At 73.7% G+C, this 22,388-nt stretch overlaps 18 non-coding genes across 18 annotated transcripts; all 18 read left to right on the plus strand.

Moving 5' to 3' along the window:
- Nucleotides 1-476: 476 nt before the first annotated feature.
- Nucleotides 477-595, plus strand: LOC124518787 (5S ribosomal RNA). The gene has a single exon (XR_006963812.1). It is a non-coding gene; the product is annotated as a 5S ribosomal RNA (ribosomal RNA).
- A 1,148-nt stretch (nucleotides 596-1,743) lies between these two features.
- On the plus strand, nucleotides 1,744-1,862 carry LOC124518788 (5S ribosomal RNA). Its single transcript, XR_006963813.1, has one exon. It is a non-coding gene; the product is annotated as a 5S ribosomal RNA (ribosomal RNA).
- Nucleotides 1,863-3,010: 1,148 nt separating this feature from the next.
- Nucleotides 3,011-3,129, plus strand: LOC124518789 (5S ribosomal RNA). The gene has a single exon (XR_006963814.1). It is a non-coding gene; the product is annotated as a 5S ribosomal RNA (ribosomal RNA).
- Nucleotides 3,130-4,278: 1,149 nt separating this feature from the next.
- On the plus strand, nucleotides 4,279-4,397 carry LOC124518791 (5S ribosomal RNA). Its single transcript, XR_006963815.1, has one exon. It is a non-coding gene; the product is annotated as a 5S ribosomal RNA (ribosomal RNA).
- Nucleotides 4,398-5,544: 1,147 nt separating this feature from the next.
- LOC124518792 (5S ribosomal RNA) lies at nucleotides 5,545-5,663 on the plus strand. Its single transcript, XR_006963816.1, has one exon. It is a non-coding gene; the product is annotated as a 5S ribosomal RNA (ribosomal RNA).
- A 1,148-nt stretch (nucleotides 5,664-6,811) lies between these two features.
- LOC124518793 (5S ribosomal RNA) lies at nucleotides 6,812-6,930 on the plus strand. Its single transcript, XR_006963817.1, has one exon. It is a non-coding gene; the product is annotated as a 5S ribosomal RNA (ribosomal RNA).
- Nucleotides 6,931-8,078: 1,148 nt separating this feature from the next.
- Nucleotides 8,079-8,197, plus strand: LOC124518794 (5S ribosomal RNA). The gene has a single exon (XR_006963818.1). It is a non-coding gene; the product is annotated as a 5S ribosomal RNA (ribosomal RNA).
- Nucleotides 8,198-9,344: 1,147 nt separating this feature from the next.
- On the plus strand, nucleotides 9,345-9,464 carry LOC124518886 (5S ribosomal RNA). The gene has a single exon (XR_006963907.1). It is a non-coding gene; the product is annotated as a 5S ribosomal RNA (ribosomal RNA).
- Nucleotides 9,465-10,620: 1,156 nt separating this feature from the next.
- Nucleotides 10,621-10,739, plus strand: LOC124518876 (5S ribosomal RNA). The gene has a single exon (XR_006963897.1). It is a non-coding gene; the product is annotated as a 5S ribosomal RNA (ribosomal RNA).
- Nucleotides 10,740-11,886: 1,147 nt separating this feature from the next.
- On the plus strand, nucleotides 11,887-12,005 carry LOC124518796 (5S ribosomal RNA). Its single transcript, XR_006963820.1, has one exon. It is a non-coding gene; the product is annotated as a 5S ribosomal RNA (ribosomal RNA).
- A 1,149-nt stretch (nucleotides 12,006-13,154) lies between these two features.
- Nucleotides 13,155-13,273, plus strand: LOC124518797 (5S ribosomal RNA). Its single transcript, XR_006963821.1, has one exon. It is a non-coding gene; the product is annotated as a 5S ribosomal RNA (ribosomal RNA).
- Nucleotides 13,274-14,421: 1,148 nt separating this feature from the next.
- Nucleotides 14,422-14,540, plus strand: LOC124518798 (5S ribosomal RNA). Its single transcript, XR_006963822.1, has one exon. It is a non-coding gene; the product is annotated as a 5S ribosomal RNA (ribosomal RNA).
- Nucleotides 14,541-15,687: 1,147 nt separating this feature from the next.
- LOC124518799 (5S ribosomal RNA) lies at nucleotides 15,688-15,806 on the plus strand. Its single transcript, XR_006963823.1, has one exon. It is a non-coding gene; the product is annotated as a 5S ribosomal RNA (ribosomal RNA).
- A 1,147-nt stretch (nucleotides 15,807-16,953) lies between these two features.
- LOC124518800 (5S ribosomal RNA) lies at nucleotides 16,954-17,072 on the plus strand. Its single transcript, XR_006963824.1, has one exon. It is a non-coding gene; the product is annotated as a 5S ribosomal RNA (ribosomal RNA).
- A 1,144-nt stretch (nucleotides 17,073-18,216) lies between these two features.
- On the plus strand, nucleotides 18,217-18,335 carry LOC124518801 (5S ribosomal RNA). Its single transcript, XR_006963825.1, has one exon. It is a non-coding gene; the product is annotated as a 5S ribosomal RNA (ribosomal RNA).
- Nucleotides 18,336-19,488: 1,153 nt separating this feature from the next.
- On the plus strand, nucleotides 19,489-19,607 carry LOC124518802 (5S ribosomal RNA). The gene has a single exon (XR_006963826.1). It is a non-coding gene; the product is annotated as a 5S ribosomal RNA (ribosomal RNA).
- Nucleotides 19,608-20,755: 1,148 nt separating this feature from the next.
- On the plus strand, nucleotides 20,756-20,874 carry LOC124518803 (5S ribosomal RNA). Its single transcript, XR_006963827.1, has one exon. It is a non-coding gene; the product is annotated as a 5S ribosomal RNA (ribosomal RNA).
- A 1,148-nt stretch (nucleotides 20,875-22,022) lies between these two features.
- Nucleotides 22,023-22,142, plus strand: LOC124518883 (5S ribosomal RNA). Its single transcript, XR_006963904.1, has one exon. It is a non-coding gene; the product is annotated as a 5S ribosomal RNA (ribosomal RNA).
- Nucleotides 22,143-22,388: the final 246 nt, after the last annotated feature.

The following is a 22,388-nucleotide window of genomic DNA, read 5'->3' on the forward strand; positions in this document are numbered from 1 at the left end:
CCAGGTGGGGCGGACGGGAGGGAAAGGCGGGGTCGGGGGGGCGGCTGGCTGCGCTCGCCCTGGGACTGGGGCGGAGGCGCTGAGAACCCGGCGGGGGGCGGGGGGGGGGGGGCCCAGATGGCACGTCCGGCCGGATGCCCCACGCTCGCTTCCACCCTCTTCCCAGTGAGCGGCCCGACGTGGTGCGGTGCGGTGCGGGATGGAAGCGGAGGCGGGCGTGGGGCCAAGCCGGGAGCAGCCTGCAAGAGTCCCGGGATCGGTGAAGGCCGGGGCTTGCGCCACAGCGCCTTGCCAGGGTCCTCTTGCGCCGCCTCCGCCACCCGCCCGGGGCCCGCGGCGGAGGGCGGCGGCGGCCAGGCGGCAGGCAGGCAGGCAGGCAGGCAGGCAGGCAGGCGCGTGCATGGGTGAAGCGCGGCACCCGCTGGGCTTGGGACGCGTGGAGCAGGCTCTTGAGGCGCCCAGCGGCTGCCGCCGGCGTCTACGGCCATACCACCCTGAACGCGCCCGATCTCGTCTGATCTCGGAAGCTAAGCAGGGTCGGGCCTGGTTAGTACTTGGATGGGAGACCGCCTGGGAATACCGGGTGCTGTAGGCTTTTGCTTTTTGCTTTTGCCTTTTGCCTTTTGCCTTTTGCCTCTGGCCTCCTTGACCTCTCCTTTGGCGCCCGCCGCCCCTCCCCCCTCCCTCCGTGTGTCCCTCTCTCCCCGGGGAGCGCGACTCCTGGGGCCAAACACACCCCGGCCACTGCTCCCTCAGCCCCTCCCGGGCCGGCAAAGCGGTCGGGCCTGGCCTAGTCTGGCCCCGCCCCGCCCCGCCCCGCCCCCCCCAGCCCCCCGAGCCCGCACACCCCACGGTACTTCACAAGGCGTCCGCTCGCCGCTCCCCGCTCCCCGCCCCACGCTAAATCCCACTGCACCGGCTGGAAGCCACGCCCCAGCTTTGCACCTTTCCTGCCACTGCACCCGCACGCACGGAGGGGTGGGGGGGTGCGGGGAGGGCGGGACCGGGGGCTGGCGCCTGGGGACTGGAGGGTGGGGGGTGGGTGGGTGGGTGGATCCAAGAACCCAGGAGCGGGCGGGAGGGCGGGGCAGCGAGACCCCACACTCGGCCTCCGCCACAGGCCTGGGCTCCCTGGGTCCCGGACCTCTTCCCTCCCTCGAGCCCTCATCCCCAGGGCCCCCGGCGTTGCGCGAGGCCCAGCCAGGGCAGCGGGCTCGGGCTGGTGATGTTCTCTGGGGGCGCTGGGGCCTCGGGGGTGGCTTTGCCCCAGGTGGGGCGGACGGGAGGGAAAGGCGGGGTCGGGGGGGCGGCTGGCTGCGCTCGCCCTGGGACTGGGGCGGAGGCGCTGAGAACCCGGCGGGGGGCGGGGGGGGGGGGGGCCCAGATGGCACGTCCGGCCGGATGCCCCACGCTCGCTTCCACCCTCTTCCCAGTGAGCGGCCCGACGTGGTGCGGTGCGGTGCGGGATGGAAGCGGAGGCGGGCGTGGGGCCAAGCCGGGAGCAGCCTGCAAGAGTCCCGGGATCGGTGAAGGCCGGGGCTTGCGCCACAGCGCCTTGCCAGGGTCCTCTTGCGCCGCCTCCGCCACCCGCCCGGGGCCCGCGGCGGAGGGCGGCGGCGGCCAGGCGGCAGGCAGGCAGGCAGGCAGGCAGGCAGGCAGGCGCGTGCATGGGTGAAGCGCGGCACCCGCTGGGCTTGGGACGCGTGGAGCAGGCTCTTGAGGCGCCCAGCGGCTGCCGCCGGCGTCTACGGCCATACCACCCTGAACGCGCCCGATCTCGTCTGATCTCGGAAGCTAAGCAGGGTCGGGCCTGGTTAGTACTTGGATGGGAGACCGCCTGGGAATACCGGGTGCTGTAGGCTTTTGCTTTTTGCTTTTGCCTTTTGCCTTTTGCCTTTTGCCTCTGGCCTCCTTGACCTCTCCTTTGGCGCCCGCCGCCCCTCCCCCCTCCCTCCGTGTGTCCCTCTCTCCCCGGGGAGCGCGACTCCTGGGGCCAAACACACCCCGGCCACTGCTCCCTCAGCCCCTCCCGGGCCGGCAAAGCGGTCGGGCCTGGCCTAGTCTGGCCCCGCCCCGCCCCGCCCCGCCCCCCCCAGCCCCCCGAGCCCGCACACCCCACGGTACTTCACAAGGCGTCCGCTCGCCGCTCCCCGCTCCCCGCCCCACGCTAAATCCCACTGCACCGGCTGGAAGCCACGCCCCAGCTTTGCACCTTTCCTGCCACTGCACCCGCACGCACGGAGGGGTGGGGGGGTGCGGGGAGGGCGGGACCGGGGGCTGGCGCCTGGGGACTGGAGGGTGGGGGGTGGGTGGGTGGGTGGATCCAAGAACCCAGGAGCGGGCGGGAGGGCGGGGCAGCGAGACCCCACACTCGGCCTCCGTCACAGGCCTGGGCTCCCTGGGTCCCGGACCTCTTCCCTCCCTCGAGCCCTCATCCCCAGGGCCCCCGGCGTTGCGCGAGGCCCAGCCAGGGCAGCGGGCTCGGGCTGGTGATGTTCTCTGGGGGCGCTGGGGCCTCGGGGGTGGCTTTGCCCCAGGTGGGGCGGACGGGAGGGAAAGGCGGGGTCGGGGGGGCGGCTGGCTGCGCTCGCCCTGGGACTGGGGCGGAGGCGCTGAGAACCCGGCGGGGGGCGGGGGGGGGGGGGGCCCAGATGGCACGTCCGGCCGGATGCCCCACGCTCGCTTCCACCCTCTTCCCAGTGAGCGGCCCGACGTGGTGCGGTGCGGTGCGGGATGGAAGCGGAGGCGGGCGTGGGGCCAAGCCGGGAGCAGCCTGCAAGAGTCCCGGGATCGGTGAAGGCCGGGGCTTGCGCCACAGCGCCTTGCCAGGGTCCTCTTGCGCCGCCTCCGCCACCCGCCCGGGGCCCGCGGCGGAGGGCGGCGGCGGCCAGGCGGCAGGCAGGCAGGCAGGCAGGCAGGCAGGCAGGCGCGTGCATGGGTGAAGCGCGGCACCCGCTGGGCTTGGGACGCGTGGAGCAGGCTCTTGAGGCGCCCAGCGGCTGCCGCCGGCGTCTACGGCCATACCACCCTGAACGCGCCCGATCTCGTCTGATCTCGGAAGCTAAGCAGGGTCGGGCCTGGTTAGTACTTGGATGGGAGACCGCCTGGGAATACCGGGTGCTGTAGGCTTTTGCTTTTTGCTTTTGCCTTTTGCCTTTTGCCTTTTGCCTCTGGCCTCCTTGACCTCTCCTTTGGCGCCCGCCGCCCCTCCCCCCTCCCTCCGTGTGTCCCTCTCTCCCCGGGGAGCGCGACTCCTGGGGCCAAACACACCCCGGCCACTGCTCCCTCAGCCCCTCCCGGGCCGGCAAAGCGGTCGGGCCTGGCCTAGTCTGGCCCCGCCCCGCCCCGCCCCGCCCCCCCCAGCCCCCCGAGCCCGCACACCCCACGGTACTTCACAAGGCGTCCGCTCGCCGCTCCCCGCTCCCCGCCCCACGCTAAATCCCACTGCACCGGCTGGAAGCCACGCCCCAGCTTTGCACCTTTCCTGCCACTGCACCCGCACGCACGGAGGGGTGGGGGGGTGCGGGGAGGGCGGGACCGGGGGCTGGCGCCTGGGGACTGGAGGGTGGGGGGTGGGTGGGTGGGTGGATCCAAGAACCCAGGAGCGGGCGGGAGGGCGGGGCAGCGAGACCCCACACTCGGCCTCCGTCACAGGCCTGGGCTCCCTGGGTCCCGGACCTCTTCCCTCCCTCGAGCCCTCATCCCCAGGGCCCCCGGCGTTGCGCGAGGCCCAGCCAGGGCAGCGGGCTCGGGCTGGTGATGTTCTCTGGGGGCGCTGGGGCCTCGGGGGTGGCTTTGCCCCAGGTGGGGCGGACGGGAGGGAAAGGCGGGGTCGGGGGGGCGGCTGGCTGCGCTCGCCCTGGGACTGGGGCGGAGGCGCTGAGAACCCGGCGGGGGGCGGGGGGGGGGGGGGGCCCAGATGGCACGTCCGGCCGGATGCCCCACGCTCGCTTCCACCCTCTTCCCAGTGAGCGGCCCGACGTGGTGCGGTGCGGTGCGGGATGGAAGCGGAGGCGGGCGTGGGGCCAAGCCGGGAGCAGCCTGCAAGAGTCCCGGGATCGGTGAAGGCCGGGGCTTGCGCCACAGCGCCTTGCCAGGGTCCTCTTGCGCCGCCTCCGCCACCCGCCCGGGGCCCGCGGCGGAGGGCGGCGGCGGCCAGGCGGCAGGCAGGCAGGCAGGCAGGCAGGCAGGCAGGCGCGTGCATGGGTGAAGCGCGGCACCCGCTGGGCTTGGGACGCGTGGAGCAGGCTCTTGAGGCGCCCAGCGGCTGCCGCCGGCGTCTACGGCCATACCACCCTGAACGCGCCCGATCTCGTCTGATCTCGGAAGCTAAGCAGGGTCGGGCCTGGTTAGTACTTGGATGGGAGACCGCCTGGGAATACCGGGTGCTGTAGGCTTTTGCTTTTTGCTTTTGCCTTTTGCCTTTTGCCTTTTGCCTCTGGCCTCCTTGACCTCTCCTTTGGCGCCCGCCGCCCCTCCCCCCTCCCTCCGTGTGTCCCTCTCTCCCCGGGGAGCGCGACTCCTGGGGCCAAACACACCCCGGCCACTGCTCCCTCAGCCCCTCCCGGGCCGGCAAAGCGGTCGGGCCTGGCCTAGTCTGGCCCCGCCCCGCCCCGCCCCGCCCCCCCCAGCCCCCCGAGCCCGCACACCCCACGGTACTTCACAAGGCGTCCGCTCGCCGCTCCCCGCTCCCCGCCCCACGCTAAATCCCACTGCACCGGCTGGAAGCCACGCCCCAGCTTTGCACCTTTCCTGCCACTGCACCCGCACGCACGGAGGGGTGGGGGGGTGCGGGGAGGGCGGGACCGGGGGCTGGCGCCTGGGGACTGGAGGGTGGGGGGTGGGTGGGTGGGTGGATCCAAGAACCCAGGAGCGGGCGGGAGGGCGGGGCAGCGAGACCCCACACTCGGCCTCCGCCACAGGCCTGGGCTCCCTGGGTCCCGGACCTCTTCCCTCCCTCGAGCCCTCATCCCCAGGGCCCCCGGCGTTGCGCGAGGCCCAGCCAGGGCAGCGGGCTCGGGCTGGTGATGTTCTCTGGGGGCGCTGGGGCCTCGGGGGTGGCTTTGCCCCAGGTGGGGCGGACGGGAGGGAAAGGCGGGGTCGGGGGGGCGGCTGGCTGCGCTCGCCCTGGGACTGGGGCGGAGGCGCTGAGAACCCGGCGGGGGGCGGGGGGGGGGGGGCCCAGATGGCACGTCCGGCCGGATGCCCCACGCTCGCTTCCACCCTCTTCCCAGTGAGCGGCCCGACGTGGTGCGGTGCGGTGCGGGATGGAAGCGGAGGCGGGCGTGGGGCCAAGCCGGGAGCAGCCTGCAAGAGTCCCGGGATCGGTGAAGGCCGGGGCTTGCGCCACAGCGCCTTGCCAGGGTCCTCTTGCGCCGCCTCCGCCACCCGCCCGGGGCCCGCGGCGGAGGGCGGCGGCGGCCAGGCGGCAGGCAGGCAGGCAGGCAGGCAGGCAGGCAGGCGCGTGCATGGGTGAAGCGCGGCACCCGCTGGGCTTGGGACGCGTGGAGCAGGCTCTTGAGGCGCCCAGCGGCTGCCGCCGGCGTCTACGGCCATACCACCCTGAACGCGCCCGATCTCGTCTGATCTCGGAAGCTAAGCAGGGTCGGGCCTGGTTAGTACTTGGATGGGAGACCGCCTGGGAATACCGGGTGCTGTAGGCTTTTGCTTTTTGCTTTTGCCTTTTGCCTTTTGCCTTTTGCCTCTGGCCTCCTTGACCTCTCCTTTGGCGCCCGCCGCCCCTCCCCCCTCCCTCCGTGTGTCCCTCTCTCCCCGGGGAGCGCGACTCCTGGGGCCAAACACACCCCGGCCACTGCTCCCTCAGCCCCTCCCGGGCCGGCAAAGCGGTCGGGCCTGGCCTAGTCTGGCCCCGCCCCGCCCCGCCCCGCCCCCCCCAGCCCCCCGAGCCCGCACACCCCACGGTACTTCACAAGGCGTCCGCTCGCCGCTCCCCGCTCCCCGCCCCACGCTAAATCCCACTGCACCGGCTGGAAGCCACGCCCCAGCTTTGCACCTTTCCTGCCACTGCACCCGCACGCACGGAGGGGTGGGGGGGTGCGGGGAGGGCGGGACCGGGGGCTGGCGCCTGGGGACTGGAGGGTGGGGGGTGGGTGGGTGGGTGGATCCAAGAACCCAGGAGCGGGCGGGAGGGCGGGGCAGCGAGACCCCACACTCGGCCTCCGCCACAGGCCTGGGCTCCCTGGGTCCCGGACCTCTTCCCTCCCTCGAGCCCTCATCCCCAGGGCCCCCGGCGTTGCGCGAGGCCCAGCCAGGGCAGCGGGCTCGGGCTGGTGATGTTCTCTGGGGGCGCTGGGGCCTCGGGGGTGGCTTTGCCCCAGGTGGGGCGGACGGGAGGGAAAGGCGGGGTCGGGGGGGCGGCTGGCTGCGCTCGCCCTGGGACTGGGGCGGAGGCGCTGAGAACCCGGCGGGGGGCGGGGGGGGGGGGGGCCCAGATGGCACGTCCGGCCGGATGCCCCACGCTCGCTTCCACCCTCTTCCCAGTGAGCGGCCCGACGTGGTGCGGTGCGGTGCGGGATGGAAGCGGAGGCGGGCGTGGGGCCAAGCCGGGAGCAGCCTGCAAGAGTCCCGGGATCGGTGAAGGCCGGGGCTTGCGCCACAGCGCCTTGCCAGGGTCCTCTTGCGCCGCCTCCGCCACCCGCCCGGGGCCCGCGGCGGAGGGCGGCGGCGGCCAGGCGGCAGGCAGGCAGGCAGGCAGGCAGGCAGGCAGGCGCGTGCATGGGTGAAGCGCGGCACCCGCTGGGCTTGGGACGCGTGGAGCAGGCTCTTGAGGCGCCCAGCGGCTGCCGCCGGCGTCTACGGCCATACCACCCTGAACGCGCCCGATCTCGTCTGATCTCGGAAGCTAAGCAGGGTCGGGCCTGGTTAGTACTTGGATGGGAGACCGCCTGGGAATACCGGGTGCTGTAGGCTTTTGCTTTTTGCTTTTGCCTTTTGCCTTTTGCCTTTTGCCTCTGGCCTCCTTGACCTCTCCTTTGGCGCCCGCCGCCCCTCCCCCCTCCCTCCGTGTGTCCCTCTCTCCCCGGGGAGCGCGACTCCTGGGGCCAAACACACCCCGGCCACTGCTCCCTCAGCCCCTCCCGGGCCGGCAAAGCGGTCGGGCCTGGCCTAGTCTGGCCCCGCCCCGCCCCGCCCCGCCCCCCCCAGCCCCCCGAGCCCGCACACCCCACGGTACTTCACAAGGCGTCCGCTCGCCGCTCCCCGCTCCCCGCCCCACGCTAAATCCCACTGCACCGGCTGGAAGCCACGCCCCAGCTTTGCACCTTTCCTGCCACTGCACCCGCACGCACGGAGGGGTGGGGGGGTGCGGGGAGGGCGGGACCGGGGGCTGGCGCCTGGGGACTGGAGGGTGGGGGGTGGGTGGGTGGGTGGATCCAAGAACCCAGGAGCGGGCGGGAGGGCGGGGCAGCGAGACCCCACACTCGGCCTCCGTCACAGGCCTGGGCTCCCTGGGTCCCGGACCTCTTCCCTCCCTCGAGCCCTCATCCCCAGGGCCCCCGGCGTTGCGCGAGGCCCAGCCAGGGCAGCGGGCTCGGGCTGGTGATGTTCTCTGGGGGCGCTGGGGCCTCGGGGGTGGCTTTGCCCCAGGTGGGGCGGACGGGAGGGAAAGGCGGGGTCGGGGGGGCGGCTGGCTGCGCTCGCCCTGGGACTGGGGCGGAGGCGCTGAGAACCCGGCGGGGGGCGGGGGGGGGGGGGGCCCAGATGGCACGTCCGGCCGGATGCCCCACGCTCGCTTCCACCCTCTTCCCAGTGAGCGGCCCGACGTGGTGCGGTGCGGTGCGGGATGGAAGCGGAGGCGGGCGTGGGGCCAAGCCGGGAGCAGCCTGCAAGAGTCCCGGGATCGGTGAAGGCCGGGGCTTGCGCCACAGCGCCTTGCCAGGGTCCTCTTGCGCCGCCTCCGCCACCCGCCCGGGGCCCGCGGCGGAGGGCGGCGGCGGCCAGGCGGCAGGCAGGCAGGCAGGCAGGCAGGCAGGCAGGCGCGTGCATGGGTGAAGCGCGGCACCCGCTGGGCTTGGGACGCGTGGAGCAGGCTCTTGAGGCGCCCAGCGGCTGCCGCCGGCGTCTACGGCCATACCACCCTGAACGCGCCCGATCTCGTCTGATCTCGGAAGCTAAGCAGGGTCGGGCCTGGTTAGTACTTGGATGGGAGACCGCCTGGGAATACCGGGTGCTGTAGGCTTTTGCTTTTTGCTTTTGCCTTTTGCCTTTTGCCTTTTGCCTCTGGCCTCCTTGACCTCTCCTTTGGCGCCCGCCGCCCCTCCCCCCTCCCTCCGTGTGTCCCTCTCTCCCCGGGGAGCGCGACTCCTGGGGCCAAACACACCCCGGCCACTGCTCCCTCAGCCCCTCCCGGGCCGGCAAAGCGGTCGGGCCTGGCCTAGTCTGGCCCCGCCCCGCCCCGCCCCGCCCCCCCCAGCCCCCCGAGCCCGCACACCCCACGGTACTTCACAAGGCGTCCGCTCGCCGCTCCCCGCTCCCCGCCCCACGCTAAATCCCACTGCACCGGCTGGAAGCCACGCCCCAGCTTTGCACCTTTCCTGCCACTGCACCCGCACGCACGGAGGGGTGGGGGGGTGCGGGGAGGGCGGGACCGGGGGCTGGCGCCTGGGGACTGGAGGGTGGGGGGTGGGTGGGTGGGTGGATCCAAGAACCCAGGAGCGGGCGGGAGGGCGGGGCAGCGAGACCCCACACTCGGCCTCCGCCACAGGCCTGGGCTCCCTGGGTCCCGGACCTCTTCCCTCCCTCGAGCCCTCATCCCCAGGGCCCCCGGCGTTGCGCGAGGCCCAGCCAGGGCAGCGGGCTCGGGCTGGTGATGTTCTCTGGGGGCGCTGGGGCCTCGGGGGTGGCTTTGCCCCAGGTGGGGCGGACGGGAGGGAAAGGCGGGGTCGGGGGGGCGGCTGGCTGCGCTCGCCCTGGGACTGGGGCGGAGGCGCTGAGAACCCGGCGGGGGGCGGGGGGGGGGGGGCCCAGATGGCACGTCCGGCCGGATGCCCCACGCTCGCTTCCACCCTCTTCCCAGTGAGCGGCCCGACGTGGTGCGGTGCGGTGCGGGATGGAAGCGGAGGCGGGCGTGGGGCCAAGCCGGGAGCAGCCTGCAAGAGTCCCGGGATCGGTGAAGGCCGGGGCTTGCGCCACAGCGCCTTGCCAGGGTCCTCTTGCGCCGCCTCCGCCACCCGCCCGGGGCCCGCGGCGGAGGGCGGCGGCGGCCAGGCGGCAGGCAGGCAGGCAGGCAGGCAGGCAGGCAGGCGCGTGCATGGGTGAAGCGCGGCACCCGCTGGGCTTGGGACGCGTGGAGCAGGCTCTTGAGGCGCCCAGCGGCTGCCGCCGGCGTCTACGGCCATACCACCCTGAACGCGCCCGATCTCGTCTGATCTTCGGAAGCTAAGCAGGGTCGGGCCTGGTTAGTACTTGGATGGGAGACCGCCTGGGAATACCGGGTGCTGTAGGCTTTTGCTTTTTGCTTTTTGCTTTTGCCTTTTGCCTTTTGCCTTTTGCCTCTGGCCTCCTTGACCTCTCCTTTGGCGCCCGCCGCCCCTCCCCCCTCCCTCCGTGTGTCCCTCTCTCCCCGGGGAGCGCGACTCCTGGGGCCAAACACACCCCGGCCACTGCTCCCTCAGCCCCTCCCGGGCCGGCAAAGCGGTCGGGCCTGGCCTAGTCTGGCCCCGCCCCGCCCCGCCCCGCCCCCCCCAGCCCCCCGAGCCCGCACACCCCACGGTACTTCACAAGGCGTCCGCTCGCCGCTCCCCGCTCCCCGCCCCACGCTAAATCCCACTGCACCGGCTGGAAGCCACGCCCCAGCTTTGCACCTTTCCTGCCACTGCACCCGCACGCACGGAGGGGTGGGGGGGTGCGGGGAGGGCGGGACCGGGGGCTGGCGCCTGGGGACTGGAGGGTGGGGGGTGGGTGGGTGGGTGGATCCAAGAACCCAGGAGCGGGCGGGAGGGCGGGGCAGCGAGACCCCACACTCGGCCTCCGCCACAGGCCTGGGCTCCCTGGGTCCCGGACCTCTTCCCTCCCTCGAGCCCTCATCCCCAGGGCCCCCGGCGTTGCGCGAGGCCCAGCCAGGGCAGCGGGCTCGGGCTGGTGATGTTCTCTGGGGGCGCTGGGGCCTCGGGGGTGGCTTTGCCCCAGGTGGGGCGGACGGGAGGGAAAGGCGGGGTCGGGGGGGCGGCTGGCTGCGCTCGCCCTGGGACTGGGGCGGAGGCGCTGAGAACCCGGCGGGGGGCGGGGGGGGGGGGGGGCCCAGATGGCACGTCCGGCCGGATGCCCCACGCTCGCTTCCACCCTCTTCCCAGTGAGCGGCCCGACGTGGTGCGGTGCGGTGCGGGATGGAAGCGGAGGCGGGCGTGGGGCCAAGCCGGGAGCAGCCTGCAAGAGTCCCGGGATCGGTGAAGGCCGGGGCTTGCGCCACAGCGCCTTGCCAGGGTCCTCTTGCGCCGCCTCCGCCACCCGCCCGGGGCCCGCGGCGGAGGGCGGCGGCGGCCAGGCGGCAGGCAGGCAGGCAGGCAGGCAGGCAGGCAGGCGCGTGCATGGGTGAAGCGCGGCACCCGCTGGGCTTGGGACGCGTGGAGCAGGCTCTTGAGGCGCCCAGCGGCTGCCGCCGGCGTCTACGGCCATACCACCCTGAACGTGCCCGATCTCGTCTGATCTCGGAAGCTAAGCAGGGTCGGGCCTGGTTAGTACTTGGATGGGAGACCGCCTGGGAATACCGGGTGCTGTAGGCTTTTGCTTTTTGCTTTTGCCTTTTGCCTTTTGCCTTTTGCCTCTGGCCTCCTTGACCTCTCCTTTGGCGCCCGCCGCCCCTCCCCCCTCCCTCCGTGTGTCCCTCTCTCCCCGGGGAGCGCGACTCCTGGGGCCAAACACACCCCGGCCACTGCTCCCTCAGCCCCTCCCGGGCCGGCAAAGCGGTCGGGCCTGGCCTAGTCTGGCCCCGCCCCGCCCCGCCCCGCCCCCCCCAGCCCCCCGAGCCCGCACACCCCACGGTACTTCACAAGGCGTCCGCTCGCCGCTCCCCGCTCCCCGCCCCACGCTAAATCCCACTGCACCGGCTGGAAGCCACGCCCCAGCTTTGCACCTTTCCTGCCACTGCACCCGCACGCACGGAGGGGTGGGGGGGTGCGGGGAGGGCGGGACCGGGGGCTGGCGCCTGGGGACTGGAGGGTGGGGGGTGGGTGGGTGGGTGGATCCAAGAACCCAGGAGCGGGCGGGAGGGCGGGGCAGCGAGACCCCACACTCGGCCTCCGCCACAGGCCTGGGCTCCCTGGGTCCCGGACCTCTTCCCTCCCTCGAGCCCTCATCCCCAGGGCCCCCGGCGTTGCGCGAGGCCCAGCCAGGGCAGCGGGCTCGGGCTGGTGATGTTCTCTGGGGGCGCTGGGGCCTCGGGGGTGGCTTTGCCCCAGGTGGGGCGGACGGGAGGGAAAGGCGGGGTCGGGGGGGCGGCTGGCTGCGCTCGCCCTGGGACTGGGGCGGAGGCGCTGAGAACCCGGCGGGGGGCGGGGGGGGGGGGGCCCAGATGGCACGTCCGGCCGGATGCCCCACGCTCGCTTCCACCCTCTTCCCAGTGAGCGGCCCGACGTGGTGCGGTGCGGTGCGGGATGGAAGCGGAGGCGGGCGTGGGGCCAAGCCGGGAGCAGCCTGCAAGAGTCCCGGGATCGGTGAAGGCCGGGGCTTGCGCCACAGCGCCTTGCCAGGGTCCTCTTGCGCCGCCTCCGCCACCCGCCCGGGGCCCGCGGCGGAGGGCGGCGGCGGCCAGGCGGCAGGCAGGCAGGCAGGCAGGCAGGCAGGCAGGCGCGTGCATGGGTGAAGCGCGGCACCCGCTGGGCTTGGGACGCGTGGAGCAGGCTCTTGAGGCGCCCAGCGGCTGCCGCCGGCGTCTACGGCCATACCACCCTGAACGCGCCCGATCTCGTCTGATCTCGGAAGCTAAGCAGGGTCGGGCCTGGTTAGTACTTGGATGGGAGACCGCCTGGGAATACCGGGTGCTGTAGGCTTTTGCTTTTTGCTTTTGCCTTTTGCCTTTTGCCTTTTGCCTCTGGCCTCCTTGACCTCTCCTTTGGCGCCCGCCGCCCCTCCCCCCTCCCTCCGTGTGTCCCTCTCTCCCCGGGGAGCGCGACTCCTGGGGCCAAACACACCCCGGCCACTGCTCCCTCAGCCCCTCCCGGGCCGGCAAAGCGGTCGGGCCTGGCCTAGTCTGGCCCCGCCCCGCCCCGCCCCGCCCCCCCCAGCCCCCCGAGCCCGCACACCCCACGGTACTTCACAAGGCGTCCGCTCGCCGCTCCCCGCTCCCCGCCCCACGCTAAATCCCACTGCACCGGCTGGAAGCCACGCCCCAGCTTTGCACCTTTCCTGCCACTGCACCCGCACGCACGGAGGGGTGGGGGGGTGCGGGGAGGGCGGGACCGGGGGCTGGCGCCTGGGGACTGGAGGGTGGGGGGTGGGTGGGTGGGTGGATCCAAGAACCCAGGAGCGGGCGGGAGGGCGGGGCAGCGAGACCCCACACTCGGCCTCCGTCACAGGCCTGGGCTCCCTGGGTCCCGGACCTCTTCCCTCCCTCGAGCCCTCATCCCCAGGGCCCCCGGCGTTGCGCGAGGCCCAGCCAGGGCAGCGGGCTCGGGCTGGTGATGTTCTCTGGGGGCGCTGGGGCCTCGGGGGTGGCTTTGCCCCAGGTGGGGCGGACGGGAGGGAAAGGCGGGGTCGGGGGGGCGGCTGGCTGCGCTCGCCCTGGGACTGGGGCGGAGGCGCTGAGAACCCGGCGGGGGGCGGGGGGGGGGGGGGGCCCAGATGGCACGTCCGGCCGGATGCCCCACGCTCGCTTCCACCCTCTTCCCAGTGAGCGGCCCGACGTGGTGCGGTGCGGTGCGGGATGGAAGCGGAGGCGGGCGTGGGGCCAAGCCGGGAGCAGCCTGCAAGAGTCCCGGGATCGGTGAAGGCCGGGGCTTGCGCCACAGCGCCTTGCCAGGGTCCTCTTGCGCCGCCTCCGCCACCCGCCCGGGGCCCGCGGCGGAGGGCGGCGGCGGCCAGGCGGCAGGCAGGCAGGCAGGCAGGCAGGCAGGCAGGCGCGTGCATGGGTGAAGCGCGGCACCCGCTGGGCTTGGGACGCGTGGAGCAGGCTCTTGAGGCGCCCAGCGGCTGCCGCCGGCGTCTACGGCCATACCACCCTGAACGCGCCCGATCTCGTCTGATCTCGGAAGCTAAGCAGGGTCGGGCCTGGTTAGTACTTGGATGGGAGACCGCCTGGGAATACCGGGTGCTGTAGGCTTTTGCTTTTTGCTTTTGCCTTTTGCCTTTTGCCTTTTGCCTCTGGCCTCCTTGACCTCTCCTTTGGCGCCCGCCGCCCCTCCCCCCTCCCTCCGTGTGTCCCTCTCTCCCCGGGGAGCGCGACTCCTGGGGCCAAACACACCCCGGCCACTGCTCCCTCAGCCCCTCCCGGGCCGGCAAAGCGGTCGGGCCTGGCCTAGTCTGGCCCCGCCCCGCCCCGCCCCGCCCCCCCCAGCCCCCCGAGCCCGCACACCCCACGGTACTTCACAAGGCGTCCGCTCGCCGCTCCCCGCTCCCCGCCCCACGCTAAATCCCACTGCACCGGCTGGAAGCCACGCCCCAGCTTTGCACCTTTCCTGCCACTGCACCCGCACGCACGGAGGGGTGGGGGGGTGCGGGGAGGGCGGGACCGGGGGCTGGCGCCTGGGGACTGGAGGGTGGGGGGTGGGTGGGTGGGTGGATCCAAGAACCCAGGAGCGGGCGGGAGGGCGGGGCAGCGAGACCCCACACTCGGCCTCCGTCACAGGCCTGGGCTCCCTGGGTCCCGGACCTCTTCCCTCCCTCGAGCCCTCATCCCCAGGGCCCCCGGCGTTGCGCGAGGCCCAGCCAGGGCAGCGGGCTCGGGCTGGTGATGTTCTCTGGGGGCGCTGGGGCCTCGGGGGTGGCTTTGCCCCAGGTGGGGCGGACGGGAGGGAAAGGCGGGGTCGGGGGGGCGGCTGGCTGCGCTCGCCCTGGGACTGGGGCGGAGGCGCTGAGAACCCGGCGGGGGGCGGGGGGGGGGGGGGCCCAGATGGCACGTCCGGCCGGATGCCCCACGCTCGCTTCCACCCTCTTCCCAGTGAGCGGCCCGACGTGGTGCGGTGCGGTGCGGGATGGAAGCGGAGGCGGGCGTGGGGCCAAGCCGGGAGCAGCCTGCAAGAGTCCCGGGATCGGTGAAGGCCGGGGCTTGCGCCACAGCGCCTTGCCAGGGTCCTCTTGCGCCGCCTCCGCCACCCGCCCGGGGCCCGCGGCGGAGGGCGGCGGCGGCCAGGCGGCAGGCAGGCAGGCAGGCAGGCAGGCAGGCAGGCGCGTGCATGGGTGAAGCGCGGCACCCGCTGGGCTTGGGACGCGTGGAGCAGGCTCTTGAGGCGCCCAGCGGCTGCCGCCGGCGTCTACGGCCATACCACCCTGAACGCGCCCGATCTCGTCTGATCTCGGAAGCTAAGCAGGGTCGGGCCTGGTTAGTACTTGGATGGGAGACCGCCTGGGAATACCGGGTGCTGTAGGCTTTTGCTTTTTGCTTTTGCCTTTTGCCTTTTGCCTTTTGCCTCTGGCCTCCTTGACCTCTCCTTTGGCGCCCGCCGCCCCTCCCCCCTCCCTCCGTGTGTCCCTCTCTCCCCGGGGAGCGCGACTCCTGGGGCCAAACACACCCCGGCCACTGCTCCCTCAGCCCCTCCCGGGCCGGCAAAGCGGTCGGGCCTGGCCTAGTCTGGCCCCGCCCCGCCCCGCCCCGCCCCCCCCAGCCCCCCGAGCCCGCACACCCCACGGTACTTCACAAGGCGTCCGCTCGCCGCTCCCCGCTCCCCGCCCCACGCTAAATCCCACTGCACCGGCTGGAAGCCACGCCCCAGCTTTGCACCTTTCCTGCCACTGCACCCGCACGCACGGAGGGGTGGGGGGGTGCGGGGAGGGCGGGACCGGGGGCTGGCGCCTGGGGACTGGAGGGTGGGGGGTGGGTGGGTGGGTGGATCCAAGAACCCAGGAGCGGGCGGGAGGGCGGGGCAGCGAGACCCCACACTCGGCCTCCGCCACAGGCCTGGGCTCCCTGGGTCCCGGACCTCTTCCCTCCCTCGAGCCCTCATCCCCAGGGCCCCCGGCGTTGCGCGAGGCCCAGCCAGGGCAGCGGGCTCGGGCTGGTGATGTTCTCTGGGGGCGCTGGGGCCTCGGGGGTGGCTTTGCCCCAGGTGGGGCGGACGGGAGGGAAAGGCGGGGTCGGGGGGGCGGCTGGCTGCGCTCGCCCTGGGACTGGGGCGGAGGCGCTGAGAACCCGGCGGGGGGCGGGGGGGGGGGGGCCCAGATGGCACGTCCGGCCGGATGCCCCACGCTCGCTTCCACCCTCTTCCCAGTGAGCGGCCCGACGTGGTGCGGTGCGGTGCGGGATGGAAGCGGAGGCGGGCGTGGGGCCAAGCCGGGAGCAGCCTGCAAGAGTCCCGGGATCGGTGAAGGCCGGGGCTTGCGCCACAGCGCCTTGCCAGGGTCCTCTTGCGCCGCCTCCGCCACCCGCCCGGGGCCCGCGGCGGAGGGCGGCGGCGGCCAGGCGGCAGGCAGGCAGGCAGGCAGGCAGGCAGGCAGGCGCGTGCATGGGTGAAGCGCGGCACCCGCTGGGCTTGGGACGCGTGGAGCAGGCTCTTGAGGCGCCCAGCGGCTGCCGCCGGCGTCTACGGCCATACCACCCTGAACGCGCCCGATCTCGTCTGATCTCGGAAGCTAAGCAGGGTCGGGCCTGGTTAGTACTTGGATGGGAGACCGCCTGGGAATACCGGGTGCTGTAGGCTTTTGCTTTTTGCTTTTGCCTTTTGCCTTTTGCCTTTTGCCTCTGGCCTCCTTGACCTCTCCTTTGGCGCCCGCCGCCCCTCCCCCCTCCCTCCGTGTGTCCCTCTCTCCCCGGGGAGCGCGACTCCTGGGGCCAAACACACCCCGGCCACTGCTCCCTCAGCCCCTCCCGGGCCGGCAAAGCGGTCGGGCCTGGCCTAGTCTGGCCCCGCCCCGCCCCGCCCCGCCCCCCCCAGCCCCCCGAGCCCGCACACCCCACGGTACTTCACAAGGCGTCCGCTCGCCGCTCCCCGCTCCCCGCCCCACGCTAAATCCCACTGCACCGGCTGGAAGCCACGCCCCAGCTTTGCACCTTTCCTGCCACTGCACCCGCACGCACGGAGGGGTGGGGGGGTGCGGGGAGGGCGGGACCGGGGGCTGGCGCCTGGGGACTGGAGGGTGGGGGGTGGGTGGGTGGGTGGATCCAAGAACCCAGGAGCGGGCGGGAGGGCGGGGCAGCGAGACCCCACACTCGGCCTCCGCCACAGGCCTGGGCTCCCTGGGTCCCGGACCTCTTCCCTCCCTCGAGCCCTCATCCCCAGGGCCCCCGGCGTTGCGCGAGGCCCAGCCAGGGCAGCGGGCTCGGGCTGGTGATGTTCTCTGGGGGCGCTGGGGCCTCGGGGGTGGCTTTGCCCCAGGTGGGGCGGACGGGAGGGAAAGGCGGGGTCGGGGGGGCGGCTGGCTGCGCTCGCCCTGGGACTGGGGCGGAGGCGCTGAGAACCCGGCGGGGGGCGGGGGGGGGGGGGCCCAGATGGCACGTCCGGCCGGATGCCCCACGCTCGCTTCCACCCTCTTCCCAGTGAGCGGCCCGACGTGGTGCGGTGCGGTGCGGGATGGAAGCGGAGGCGGGCGTGGGGCCAAGCCGGGAGCAGCCTGCAAGAGTCCCGGGATCGGTGAAGGCCGGGGCTTGCGCCACAGCGCCTTGCCAGGGTCCTCTTGCGCCGCCTCCGCCACCCGCCCGGGGCCCGCGGCGGAGGGCGGCGGCGGCCAGGCGGCAGGCAGGCAGGCAGGCAGGCAGGCAGGCAGGCGCGTGCATGGGTGAAGCGCGGCACCCGCTGGGCTTGGGACGCGTGGAGCAGGCTCTTGAGGCGCCCAGCGGCTGCCGCCGGCGTCTACGGCCATACCACCCTGAACGCGCCCGATCTCGTCTGATCTCGGAAGCTAAGCAGGGTCGGGCCTGGTTAGTACTTGGATGGGAGACCGCCTGGGAATACCGGGTGCTGTAGGCTTTTGCTTTTTGCTTTTGCCTTTTGCCTTTTGCCTTTTGCCTCTGGCCTCCTTGACCTCTCCTTTGGCGCCCGCCGCCCCTCCCCCCTCCCTCCGTGTGTCCCTCTCTCCCCGGGGAGCGCGACTCCTGGGGCCAAACACACCCCGGCCACTGCTCCCTCAGCCCCTCCCGGGCCGGCAAAGCGGTCGGGCCTGGCCTAGTCTGGCCCCGCCCCGCCCCGCCCCGCCCCCCCCAGCCCCCCGAGCCCGCACACCCCACGGTACTTCACAAGGCGTCCGCTCGCCGCTCCCCGCTCCCCGCCCCACGCTAAATCCCACTGCACCGGCTGGAAGCCACGCCCCAGCTTTGCACCTTTCCTGCCACTGCACCCGCACGCACGGAGGGGTGGGGGGGTGCGGGGAGGGCGGGACCGGGGGCTGGCGCCTGGGGACTGGAGGGTGGGGGGTGGGTGGGTGGGTGGATCCAAGAACCCAGGAGCGGGCGGGAGGGCGGGGCAGCGAGACCCCACACTCGGCCTCCGCCACAGGCCTGGGCTCCCTGGGTCCCGGACCTCTTCCCTCCCTCGAGCCCTCATCCCCAGGGCCCCCGGCGTTGCGCGAGGCCCAGCCAGGGCAGCGGGCTCGGGCTGGTGATGTTCTCTGGGGGCGCTGGGGCCTCGGGGGTGGCTTTGCCCCAGGTGGGGCGGACGGGAGGGAAAGGCGGGGTCGGGGGGGCGGCTGGCTGCGCTCGCCCTGGGACTGGGGCGGAGGCGCTGAGAACCCGGCGGGGGGCGGGGGGGGGGGGGGCCCAGATGGCACGTCCGGCCGGATGCCCCACGCTCGCTTCCACCCTCTTCCCAGTGAGCGGCCCGACGTGGTGCGGTGCGGTGCGGGATGGAAGCGGAGGCGGGCGTGGGGCCAAGCCGGGAGCAGCCTGCAAGAGTCCCGGGATCGGTGAAGGCCGGGGCTTGCGCCACAGCGCCTTGCCAGGGTCCTCTTGCGCCGCCTCCGCCACCCGCCCGGGGCCCGCGGCGGAGGGCGGCGGCGGCCAGGCGGCAGGCAGGCAGGCAGGCAGGCAGGCAGGCGCGTGCATGGGTGAAGCGCGGCACCCGCTGGGCTTGGGACGCGTGGAGCAGGCTCTTGAGGCGCCCAGCGGCTGCCGCCGGCGTCTACGGCCATACCACCCTGAACGCGCCCGATCTCGTCTGATCTCGGAAGCTAAGCAGGGTCGGGCCTGGTTAGTACTTGGATGGGAGACCGCCTGGGAATACCGGGTGCTGTAGGCTTTTGCTTTTTGCTTTTGCCTTTTGCCTTTTGCCTTTTGCCTCTGGCCTCCTTGACCTCTCCTTTGGCGCCCGCCGCCCCTCCCCCCTCCCTCCGTGTGTCCCTCTCTCCCCGGGGAGCGCGACTCCTGGGGCCAAACACACCCCGGCCACTGCTCCCTCAGCCCCTCCCGGGCCGGCAAAGCGGTCGGGCCTGGCCTAGTCTGGCCCCGCCCCGCCCCGCCCCGCCCCGCCCCCCCCAGCCCCCCGAGCCCGCACACCCCACGGTACTTCACAAGGCGTCCGCTCGCCGCTCCCCGCTCCCCGCCCCACGCTAAATCCCACTGCACCGGCTGGAAGCCACGCCCCAGCTTTGCACCTTTCCTGCCACTGCACCCGCACGCACGGAGGGGTGGGGGGGTGCGGGGAGGGCGGGACCGGGGGCTGGCGCCTGGGGACTGGAGGGTGGGGGGTGGGTGGTTGGGTGGATCCAAGAACCCAGGAGCGGGCGGGAGGGCGGGGCAGCGAGACCCCACACTCGGCCTCCGCCACAGGCCTGGGCTCCCTGGGTCCCGGACCTCTTCCCTCCCTCGAGCCCTCATCCCCAGGGCCCCCGGCGTTGCGCGAGGCCCAGCCAGGGCAGCGGGCTCGGGCTGGTGATGTTCTCTGGGGGCGCTGGGGCCTCGGGGGTGGCTTTGCCCCAGGTGGGGCGGACGGGAGGGAAAGGCGGGGTCGGGGGGGCGGCTGGCTGCGCTCGCCCTGGGACTGGGGCGGAGGCGCTGAGAACCCGGCGGGGGGCGGGGGGGGGGGGGGCCCAGATGGCACGTCCGGCCGGATGCCCCACGCTCGCTTCCACCCTCTTCCCAGTGAGCGGCCCGACGTGGTGCGGTGCGGTGCGGGATGGAAGCGGAGGCGGGCGTGGGGCCAAGCCGGGAGCAGCCTGCAAGAGTCCCGGGATCGGTGAAGGCCGGGGCTTGCGCCACAGCGCCTTGCCAGGGTCCTCTTGCGCCGCCTCCGCCACCCGCCCGGGGCCCGCGGCGGAGGGCGGCGGCGGCCAGGCGGCAGGCAGGCAGGCAGGCAGGCAGGCAGGCAGGCGCGTGCATGGGTGAAGCGCGGCACCCGCTGGGCTTGGGACGCGTGGAGCAGGCTCTTGAGGCGCCCAGCGGCTGCCGCCGGCGTCTACGGCCATACCACCCTGAACGCGCCCGATCTCGTCTGATCTCGGAAGCTAAGCAGGGTCGGGCCTGGTTAGTACTTGGATGGGAGACCGCCTGGGAATACCGGGTGCTGTAGGCTTTTGCTTTTTGCTTTTGCCTTTTGCCTTTTGCCTTTTGCCTCTGGCCTCCTTGACCTCTCCTTTGGCGCCCGCCGCCCCTCCCCCCTCCCTCCGTGTGTCCCTCTCTCCCCGGGGAGCGCGACTCCTGGGGCCAAACACACCCCGGCCACTGCTCCCTCAGCCCCTCCCGGGCCGGCAAAGCGGTCGGGCCTGGCCTAGTCTGGCCCCGCCCCGCCCCGCCCCGCCCCCCCCAGCCCCCCGAGCCCGCACACCCCACGGTACTTCACAAGGCGTCCGCTCGCCGCTCCCCGCTCCCCGCCCCACGCTAAATCCCACTGCACCGGCTGGAAGCCACGCCCCAGCTTTGCACCTTTCCTGCCACTGCACCCGCACGCACGGAGGGGTGGGGGGGTGCGGGGAGGGCGGGACCGGGGGCTGGCGCCTGGGGACTGGAGGGTGGGGGGTGGGTGGGTGGGTGGATCCAAGAACCCAGGAGCGGGCGGGAGGGCGGGGCAGCGAGACCCCACACTCGGCCTCCGCCACAGGCCTGGGCTCCCTGGGTCCCGGACCTCTTCCCTCCCTCGAGCCCTCATCCCCAGGGCCCCCGGCGTTGCGCGAGGCCCAGCCAGGGCAGCGGGCTCGGGCTGGTGATGTTCTCTGGGGGCGCTGGGGCCTCGGGGGTGGCTTTGCCCCAGGTGGGGCGGACGGGAGGGAAAGGCGGGGTCGGGGGGGCGGCTGGCTGCGCTCGCCCTGGGACTGGGGCGGAGGCGCTGAGAACCCGGCGGGGGGCGGGGGGGGGGGGGGCCCAGATGGCACGTCCGGCCGGATGCCCCACGCTCGCTTCCACCCTCTTCCCAGTGAGCGGCCCGACGTGGTGCGGTGCGGTGCGGGATGGAAGCGGAGGCGGGCGTGGGGCCAAGCCGGGAGCAGCCTGCAAGAGTCCCGGGATCGGTGAAGGCCGGGGCTTGCGCCACAGCGCCTTGCCAGGGTCCTCTTGCGCCGCCTCCGCCACCCGCCCGGGGCCCGCGGCGGAGGGCGGCGGCGGCCAGGCGGCAGGCAGGCAGGCAGGCAGGCAGGCAGGCAGGCGCGTGCATGGGTGAAGCGCGGCACCCGCTGGGCTTGGGACGCGTGGAGCAGGCTCTTGAGGCGCCCAGCGGCTGCCGCCGGCGTCTACGGCCATACCACCCTGAACGCGCCCGATCTCGTCTGATCTCGGAAGCTAAGCAGGGTCGGGCCTGGTTAGTACTTGGATGGGAGACCGCCTGGGAATACCGGGTGCTGTAGGCTTTTGCTTTTTGCTTTTGCCTTTTGCCTTTTGCCTTTTGCCTCTGGCCTCCTTGACCTCTCCTTTGGCGCCCGCCGCCCCTCCCCCCTCCCTCCGTGTGTCCCTCTCTCCCCGGGGAGCGCGACTCCTGGGGCCAAACACACCCCGGCCACTGCTCCCTCAGCCCCTCCCGGGCCGGCAAAGCGGTCGGGCCTGGCCTAGTCTGGCCCCGCCCCGCCCCGCCCCGCCCCCCCCAGCCCCCCGAGCCCGCACACCCCACGGTACTTCACAAGGCGTCCGCTCGCCGCTCCCCGCTCCCCGCCCCACGCTAAATCCCACTGCACCGGCTGGAAGCCACGCCCCAGCTTTGCACCTTTCCTGCCACTGCACCCGCACGCACGGAGGGGTGGGGGGGTGCGGGGAGGGCGGGACCGGGGGCTGGCGCCTGGGGACTGGAGGGTGGGGGGTGGGTGGGTGGGTGGATCCAAGAACCCAGGAGCGGGCGGGAGGGCGGGGCAGCGAGACCCCACACTCGGCCTCCGCCACAGGCCTGGGCTCCCTGGGTCCCGGACCTCTTCCCTCCCTCGAGCCCTCATCCCCAGGGCCCCCGGCGTTGCGCGAGGCCCAGCCAGGGCAGCGGGCTCGGGCTGGTGATGTTCTCTGGGGGCGCTGGGGCCTCGGGGGTGGCTTTGCCCCAGGTGGGGCGGACGGGAGGGAAAGGCGGGGTCGGGGGGGCGGCTGGCTGCGCTCGCCCTGGGACTGGGGCGGAGGCGCTGAGAACCCGGCGGGGGGCGGGGGGGGGGGGGCCCAGATGGCACGTCCGGCCGGATGCCCCACGCTCGCTTCCACCCTCTTCCCAGTGAGCGGCCCGACGTGGTGCGGTGCGGTGCGGGATGGAAGCGGAGGCGGGCGTGGGGCCAAGCCGGGAGCAGCCTGCAAGAGTCCCGGGATCGGTGAAGGCCGGGGCTTGCGCCACAGCGCCTTGCCAGGTCCTCTTGCGCCGCCTCCGCCACCCGCCCGGGGCCCGCGGCGGAGGGCGGCGGCGGCCAGGCGGCAGGCAGGCAGGCAGGCAGGCAGGCAGGCAGGCGCGTGCATGGGTGAAGCCGCGGCACCCGCTGGGCTTGGGGACGCGTGGAGCAGGCTCTTGAGGCGCCCAGCGGCTGCCGCCGGCGTCTACGGCCATACCACCCTGAACGCGCCCGATCTCGTCTGATCTCGGAAGCTAAGCAGGGTCGGGCCTGGTTTAGTACTTGGATGGGAGACCGCCTGGGAATACCGGGTGCTGTAGGCTTTTGCTTTTTGCTTTTGCCTTTTGCCTTTTGCCTTTTGCCTCTGGCCTCCTTGACCTCTCCTTTGGCGCCCGCCGCCCCTCCCCCCTCCCTCCGTGTGTCCCTCTCTCCCGGGGAGCGCGACTCCTGGGGCCAAACACACCCCCGGCCACTGCTCCCTCAGCCCCTCCCGGGCCGGCAAAGCGGTCGGGCCTGGCCTAGTCTGGCCCCGCCCCGCCCCGCCCCGCCCCCCCCAGCCCCCCGAGCCC

Source organism: Lynx rufus, unplaced genomic scaffold (genome assembly GCF_022079265.1).
Source record: "Lynx rufus isolate CCGP_SWC_20201006 ecotype Redwood Valley unplaced genomic scaffold, mLynRuf1.p SCAF_25, whole genome shotgun sequence".
NCBI lineage: Eukaryota > Metazoa > Chordata > Mammalia > Carnivora > Felidae > Lynx > Lynx rufus.